Below are 9079 nucleotides of genomic sequence, written 5' to 3' on the forward strand. Positions count from 1 at the left end.
AGAAGAAAAATTAAGTATAAAAAAGACCGTCTAAAAGTCTAAGAAAAGTACAGAATAAATAATTACAAGTTTCAAAATACGAATCTTTGTGAAAATATTAAAATATAGTTACGTAATATATATTACGTGTTATGTTATGCATAAAAAAAAAATCGTACTTGGAAAATAAAAAGGACTTTAAATCTTAATGTTTGCCTGGTAAGAATGATGAACGTATACTAGCTGGCTAGTAATAAACAACGTTGTACTCGTCGGCTGGGGGGCACAGCATCGGACGAGACTCGAATTTGGTTCATTCGCAATTCAGAGTTTAGACAACAAACACTGTACAATAAGAATAAGAAGAATTTATTATAAAATGTCTGCAGACTACGAATATCAGCCAACATCAATAATGAAATCGAATTCCCTGTTTCATTGTAAATACTATTACTAATAATAAAGTCATCTCGATGATAATAATAATAATAATAATAATATTAATAATATTATCGTATTCAATATCACGATTTCGTGAAGATGCGGTAGTCGACGAACCGACCACCTACGTGAGATTGTGGTGCGTTGGGTACTAACTAATTTACGAGAGTTCGGCAATATTAATCGTCACGTACAAAGGTCGGTACCGACGACAAGCGGCATGGAAAAGTTGGCGGGCGGCGACGATGAAAACATTAAAAACGTGCTAAATCGTTAAACGTCGAGTACGAAGCGGCGCGACACACTCGGACGGTGGCACGTCAAAATAAAAACGTGCCGGTGTACGACGTTTACGCGTCGCATCGCGAGTGTGGAGGCAGCTGACCCGACGGCCGATGGTGTTTGGCGATCGCACAAAAATACAACGCCGGTGTGTCTCGACAATGAGATATTGTAAAAATAAATAATATCGTGCGATGTGAGATCGTCACGGGAACACACAAACGATGGTCGGCACGCCTTTGAATACGGTTACAGCGGCCAGTCGCGGTGACATGGCGGTACTGAACGACATCCCATACATATCATACAGGCACATACATGTTGACTGTGGCTGTGGTCGACGGTCTATACGCATATTTATTTATTTTACATCGAAATACTGTGGGGACATCGCCGACAAAACGGGGCACGCGACCGTGTGATCCGCGCACGACGTGTATATCAATCAGGCGCTTGCCATACCGGCCAGTAATTTTATTGCGATTTCCGCTGAATATTTGGTGCTCTGCTGTAGAAACGGATATAAACCCTCTGAACTACAGAACACGCGGCTATACAACGACATTCGTGTACCGCCGCTTATCTATATTTCACGTACGAACAGGTTTCGACAGCATACAAGCGCGGACCGATATCGGACTACATCCGCGGCGGCATTACCGAGTATTAATCCGCTGTCAGCGCGCGAGACGTTACGCTCGTCTCGCGCGCCGTGAACACGGCGCATCCGCCCGCGCTCGGTAGCCCCAAAAACGCATAAAAGGCCGTGGGGCGTAACAGCCAAAATCCAAAACCGCCTACTGCCAATGGCCCGCACCGATTACGAAGACGAGCATATTAAAATACCGGCCACAGACCGGCCGGCGCGCGATTTCGGTGTGATGCGTCGTCCGGCAAATAGTGAATTAAACGGGCCCGTACACACAACGAAACTGATGCGCCACCGACAACGAACGAGGTCGACGCACGAACGACCGGTATACGCGCGTGTGACGGCGGTACGCGAATTGTGCATACCAAGACCAATGGTGAATCGTCGGGCGGCTATACGTTTTACGCACCTAAACGATACATTACGTTTTGAGTGCACCAATAGCACGGCATACACTCGCCAGTGGTCACTCAATCAACACTAACTTAATTTTATAATTATGTATATCGTTTACTTTTTCAATACTTATAAAACATTCAAACGATCATCATCTTCAAACGAAAAATTACATTATTATTACCTGTATAAGATCTAACGTTCTTTTTCAAAAGACTTTTAACTAAAAATATCCATTCGGTTATGTATTATCAGTAATAATTCCGCGTGAGTTTTATTACTCTAAGGCGTACATCGAGTGTCAAGTTAAATCAGTTGCAGATAGTGTGTCGAAACACTTCGGTTAGACATTGTATAATATTATTTTATCATTAATGAAATGATGTGTTGCTCCACGCATAAATGTAGTCAAATTGTCCGTACAATGCGCCGGACAAGCCGAGTTGTGCGATACACCATACACATAATGCATTATTATAATATTTATATTTATTTGATCGATTGGCTTTACATACAGGCGTTATATTAGCTACATAGACAGTTGCTATAAAAATATCAATTATTTTATTAATCATTCGTCACCATGGCCACCTGTTGACAGAGGCTTTAATAAATCCTTATTTTTTATGTCCATTTAAGAGAGTAGGGGTATTTGATAGACTTATGTAGAATATTGGCAGTATAGCCAACTCGCTAGAAACTCGCAAAAAAACCTTTTTTTCCAATTAAAAAATTTGACAAATACACGTAATGTACGCGTTAATAACAATAATTAATGGAACACTGATGAAACAAATTGGCATTTTCATAATTTCATTGTTAAATTCAAGCGTAGTGTACTAGTATGTATAAATAAAAATATCATACACATATTTTAAAAATGTACAGTAGAGATGTCGTTTTGAAGATTGAATAAAAATACTACTTTCGTAGGTACACTTCCCCATACCCTTACTACGTCACTAGCCATACCTATTTAATACCTGTATTTTAGTAGTTATTATTATTTCTTTTTAGTTTTTACCTATTTTAACTAATATAAAACGTAAACTATTTATTCGTATTTTATATTTTAATTTAAGCTGTTTATTTACTTTATTTTTTATTTTAGTTTTTATTTTTTTTAATTCTGTTCAAAAAACATTTATATAGTAAACATCAGTTTTTATTTTTATAAATGATAATCTTTATGTTTCCTCGATCATTGTTCTTATTTGTAATTTTTAAAAATTTTCCGCAACTATTTTTAACTTTCCTTGTTTTTTTTTTGTTCAAGTAGAATTTGATTTACCCTAGTTATAAACCAATAATAATTATAACGTTTTAGCTTCATAAATGCACACATAAACAATGAATGCAATTTTAAATTAATAACGGTTCCTATTCTTCAGAACACAGATCCGAAATAGTTTTATAAATATTACATAACAGTTAATAACGTACACTATAAGTATATAGAACAATAATTATTACGACTTTTATATATAAGTCTTACTAATCTTTGTCAGTACAACTAGGTTAACCTAGGAACTTAATTTAAATAAGATAATTGTATTCATTTGGAAATATATGTATACCTAGCCGTATTATAGGTATAGGTATATAGACTTATTAAATTATTTTTAGTATTTATTTTAGTTGTAATGTAGTATATAATATATAAGTATTTTAATTGCTTTACATTTATTTAATACATATACAGAAAGATCATCTACCTGTAATTGAGACAAATGACAATTATTTAGTGACTATATAGAGAATTTCGGTGATTTAGTAGATCGAAATAAAACTTGTTTGTGTCGCATCATCCCCGTATTATTCGTACCTACCGCATGAGTATGCAAAACGGCACGGAATTTATTGTATTTTATATAAGGTGTACGGTGTACCTAATTATTATCTACATGTTTGTAATAATAATATTATAACATATTTATAATGTCTAATATCTTGTGCGTGAGTTTTTTAAAATATTATACACAGCTATATAGGATCAGGTGGATCGGCTGACTAGTCTGCGATCTGTAAAACATGTATATGTCGCATCCATTCAATGAAATAGTCCATTTCATGAAAAGTTAAAATATTATATTATATTGCCATTGGTTGTAATAATACATAAACCGCATATTATCACAATATTTATATTGTTATATTATTGCTATCAATATAATAATATCAACATTGTGGTATATGGTCTATATATTATTACAACCAATGGCAGTATAATATTATAATACAGTAGAATCCGCTTATTTGGGACACCACATAAAGGGGACAACCGCTTAATAGGGATAGATTGCATAGTCCCGAACGAATGTATCGGTTTATTAGTTATTCGATTAATCGGGACAGTCCGATAATGGGGACAAATAGGTCACCGCCCAATGTGTCCCGATTAAGCGGATTCTACTGTATTACATTTTGTTTCACCAAAGTGGATGACCATTTAATGAAAAAAATTACACGATATGAAATTTTAGTATCCATTCCGTGAAAATATATCCACTTTATGATTTTTTTAATTATTTCACTAAGTGGATAAAAATGGTTTTCATTTTATAAACTGAATAATTTTTCATGAAATGGACAATTTTATCAAATAGATGCGATGACGTATACATCAGCATTTTGTTAGTAATATTTATTTATTTCCGTTTTTGTACTATTATAGACTAAGATCACTAGAGTATTTTAATTTTAATAATTCAGCTACAATAACTGTCTAATTTAAATATTAACAATAAAATATTTCTATATCATAGACAGTTATATTTATTATTGATTTATATGTGAATATATATAAATATAGAATTAAAAAAATGTTGAATTTAAATAATAGTAACCGGAGAAAGTGTATTATATTTTATGTAACGTAATTATTGTTTTTATAATTTTTTTCCAATAAATTATATTTCACAAACACAAAAACTTGCGATGTCTGCATTTAAATATATTAATAATTTATAATCAAACATATTTGGTTATTAATGATTTAAAATGGCTGTTATTATTATATAAAATGTATAATTCATAATTTCTATATTCTAGTTCCGTTACATTTAATTATTAATTCAGCGAGTAAAAACGGGTAAACCGCAGAAAATATTATTCTATTCCACACCTGAAACCCATATAAATAGCGATAGCACCTTATCCGCACTATACACGTAAGTTACCTGGTTTCAGATAAGAAAGTAGAAACTCATAAACAATTACACCAGGTGTTGAACACAAAACTCATAAACAATTGCACCTGATTTTAAACTCAAAATCCGTAGCCCATAACATTTTTACACGAATTTTAAAATAAAATTCAATAAGCAGGTACCCAAAAATAATTGTAACTCGTTTTAACTAACTTCCTGAACTTATAATACAATGTGGGCACCATCCAAAAAAATCGGACGTTCAACGCCACTTGTTTAGTAATAATTGCACACACAGTCGCATTATATTCACCTTCACTCCACAGGATGAGCCAAAGGCCCCAAAAATTCTAAATCTGGCCTTGTTTTATACTTTATAATATATACTATATATTATATAAATTAATTATAATATTATATAATCATTATTTTTGACTTTTATTAATTTATGATAAAAGAATTTTGTTATTGAAAGTTTTATATAAGAAATAGGACCTGATAAAATATTTAGTATAGTTAGGCACCTAAAATTTAAACGGTAAGCCTGTTAACATATACTAGTCGTAATTATTCTAATAATAAATTAACTCAATTTTCTCGAAAATATCGATTTTATTTTATTAACAATTTACAATATTTTATAACAAAGTAATACGTACGAGTATAAAACAACAAGAACAAAAAAAAAAATAATAATAATAATAAATATTTCAACAAATAATTAATAACACAGGAAGAAAAAAAATATTTATAATAGAAATACAATACATAACAAACTCGAATAATTAATAAAAACAAATTTAAAAGATTTCCAAAAAATTAATACCTAGTCAATAGATATACATATACATAAACAAATAATGAAATTTATATAACACATGTAACATGTAAGCCATATGAAAATCAAGAAATTAAATACATTTTGCTCACTAGTGAAAATGGGGAAGAAGATGAGTTAGAGATAACTTAAAGAAATACAAAGGAACAATTTTAGTAATAAATAAAAAAAAATTCGGTTCACTATAGTGAAAAAGAAAAAAAAATATGGGTTTAAGGTAATAGGTTTACAAAAAAACATATGAACAACTTGAGTTGTAGATAAAAAAAATATGAATTTAAAGAAAATCAATTACAAAATCATGCTAGTGGCCAATATCGTTGGTGTATAGTGTTAAAATTTAAATGAATAATCAGTACTTGTGTATTATTTATATTAATAAATGATGATTGATGATAGGTACCATATTATAAGTATATACTTACTTGTAATGAATAGTAAATTTCACTGGTGATTTGTGCGCTTTTGCATAGTGATTTTTGTGGACGCTTTTCATACGGATGCTTTTTATATGAATAAACAAATAATCGAATTATAAATAATTTATAAATATTAATTATTTTTTAAACATTGTTCAACATAATTTTTCAAAAATATTTAGATCACTATAGAAGAGGTCTAATTTTATTTATAAAATAATACAATAATAAAATTGCTTATAACAAATTATAAAAGTTTAGCAGTGTAGTTAACTAAACAAAAAAAACTAATCTAGTGGGTAGTATTGATTATACTTGTCATTTTAACAAGGTTCATAAACATAATAATAGGGCTATTGTTTGTAGAAACTAGAATTATATTTCATTTTTAGTAAGTAGGTACGTAATGTATTTTTTCGGTCCTGTCGCCGATAGCGATAATAATAATAATATTATAATGTTGGTGTATTTTATGATTTATATAAAGAATTATAATATTATTATACTGTTATTATTATCTTAAAAAATACCTACAATCTATATACATATTACGAGTACAACATTTTAATCAAATCAACACGATTCTCAACTATTGTCTGCTGACGACTAATTATTAATTAATACCTATAATTTCATATTCATAGTTATTACTTTTATATAAAATTTTAGTGGATATTTCGTTTATTTAGATAATCATATAATATTAAATGTTTTAATATGACATATATTATCTAACCTATAATAACCTAACCTATTTATGTATGAACTATATTATATTATTATGTAATACAATAATTAGATATAAATTATAATATACATTAATATTAAAACTAAATACAATGATTAAAGTGTATGTAGAGTTTTATTTAATAGATAAGCACCAAGGGTAAAGGGCTGAAGTTGAAGTGAGCGTTATTTATCTATCGACTATCGAACTATATTCAATAGACAATATACGTTAGGTTAGGTGTTTGTGCAGTTTGGAGGCATTTACTATTAGCTAGAAGGCTCCCTTCAGCCTTACCAGTCCCAGCTAGTGAAGTGAAAGTAAGGACTAGCTCAGGACCTCTTTGTGAGATTCAGATATTGGATTTCTGAGTTTTTAAGCTCCTCCACCATGACAAGGTAGGTCCCATCGGGGGAGAACTAATATATAAAATAAAAACTGGGAAAGTCGCCCAGTGTAATTGATTTTTTTTATTATTAATATGTGGTATGTTGAATTTCCTATTTATTGTAAAAAAACAAATCATAAATTATTTAATAACTAAAGCTATTATTAAATCAAGTAAATACCGATATACGTATTGTAGACCGGTGCGAATAGGTTCGTGGTATAATTAATTAATCTAAATATGTTGAAAATATCATTGTGTATACACAAAAAAAAAATAATAATAATACTATGCATAGTAACAAAAAGTTTCAATTTGCAACGAAAATTATTTTTTGTAACAACGATTAATTATAACGGTTATTTCTGTTTAAATATCCAATTTTGGAAAAATTAGGATTTAAAATATTTAAGTTAATAAAAAAAATAATGATATATTGTAACTGTAATATATATTTTGATTCTTAAAAAAAAAAAAAAAATGTATTTTAGATATTTTTAATTGCTGTATGAACAACATATAAGAACCTTGTAGGTATTAGTTGTATTTCAATAGGATTTTTTACTTACAAATAAAATACTATTAATTATTATTTGTTACCATTACATAAATGGGAAAAAAACTAAAATAAGTCAAAATAATAAGCCAAATTTAAAATAATTATAAAGAGTTAAAAAATAAAACCAAAATATTTTGAAAATACTAATATAAAAATTAAACATTATTTGATGAAAATTCAAATCTCTATAACTATACATTTTTAAATTTTTTTGATATAAAAACTAAAAATGTATTAAAAAGCATAACATTATTGTAAAACTAATATACATTTTATATTATTCATCGCTCCATTTAAAATATAATGTATTGCTTTTTAAAAATATTAGATATTAACAGTTACTAGCACTGTTTGTAAGTCTGTCGAATTCAAATTTTTATGATAATATCTTTTGTTATTTCAGATTTAATAATACAATTTATAGTTCTAGTTACTTTCAAACTAAAATTAATTTGAACTGTTTTAAAACTATGTTTTTAGAAAAGAAATATTTTATTTGAACTATCCGACAATTTATTGTTATACTGAAGCACTAAAATTATTATTTATGTATTTATGTTTACAAGTGAATGATTAATTTATTATTATTAATCTAAACTATACTGAGATGAAAATTTAGTGTCTTATTCGTGACTTAACAATCATATAAATATTCAGCAACTATCACCTGGACAACCAACAGAATGCAATATGATTTTTTCAGCCAGTCTATTTTATTTTTCCTAAAATATAAATAATACAAATATTTTATACACAATTTGTACACTTTAATTTGAATAATACGATTGAAGGTCTTAATAGGTAGAGAGTAAGAACTCTATTTTTTATTTTTGTTTTAATTTTCACTTGCATTTCGCTATTTAATATTCAAGTCGTATTATTTGTGATTTTTTATTTATTATTTAATGATTTAGTTATAGGTACAAAAATAATTTACTTCACTGTGAATACATCCCTATATACATGCTACATTCCTAACTATAAACCTTAGTATCTATACTAGTAGGTACCTATCATTTTTATAGTTTTATCTCAAAACCACATGTTGTGCAATTAAAAAATATGTCATTTTATTATTGGCGATGACTGCTGACTGCCCGGCTAGTATAATAATAGGTAGGTTAATCGTCTGCAAACATATACAAATTTAGTTCACAAATTAGGGATCATTTACTAACATTTGCCTCACTGAATTTTTTTCTCAAACAATTATTTCATGTTGAATTTTTTGCTATTCAGGTACGGATTC

The sequence above is a fragment of the Rhopalosiphum maidis genome, chromosome 2 (genome assembly GCF_003676215.2).
Source record: "Rhopalosiphum maidis isolate BTI-1 chromosome 2, ASM367621v3, whole genome shotgun sequence".
NCBI lineage: Eukaryota > Metazoa > Arthropoda > Insecta > Hemiptera > Aphididae > Rhopalosiphum > Rhopalosiphum maidis.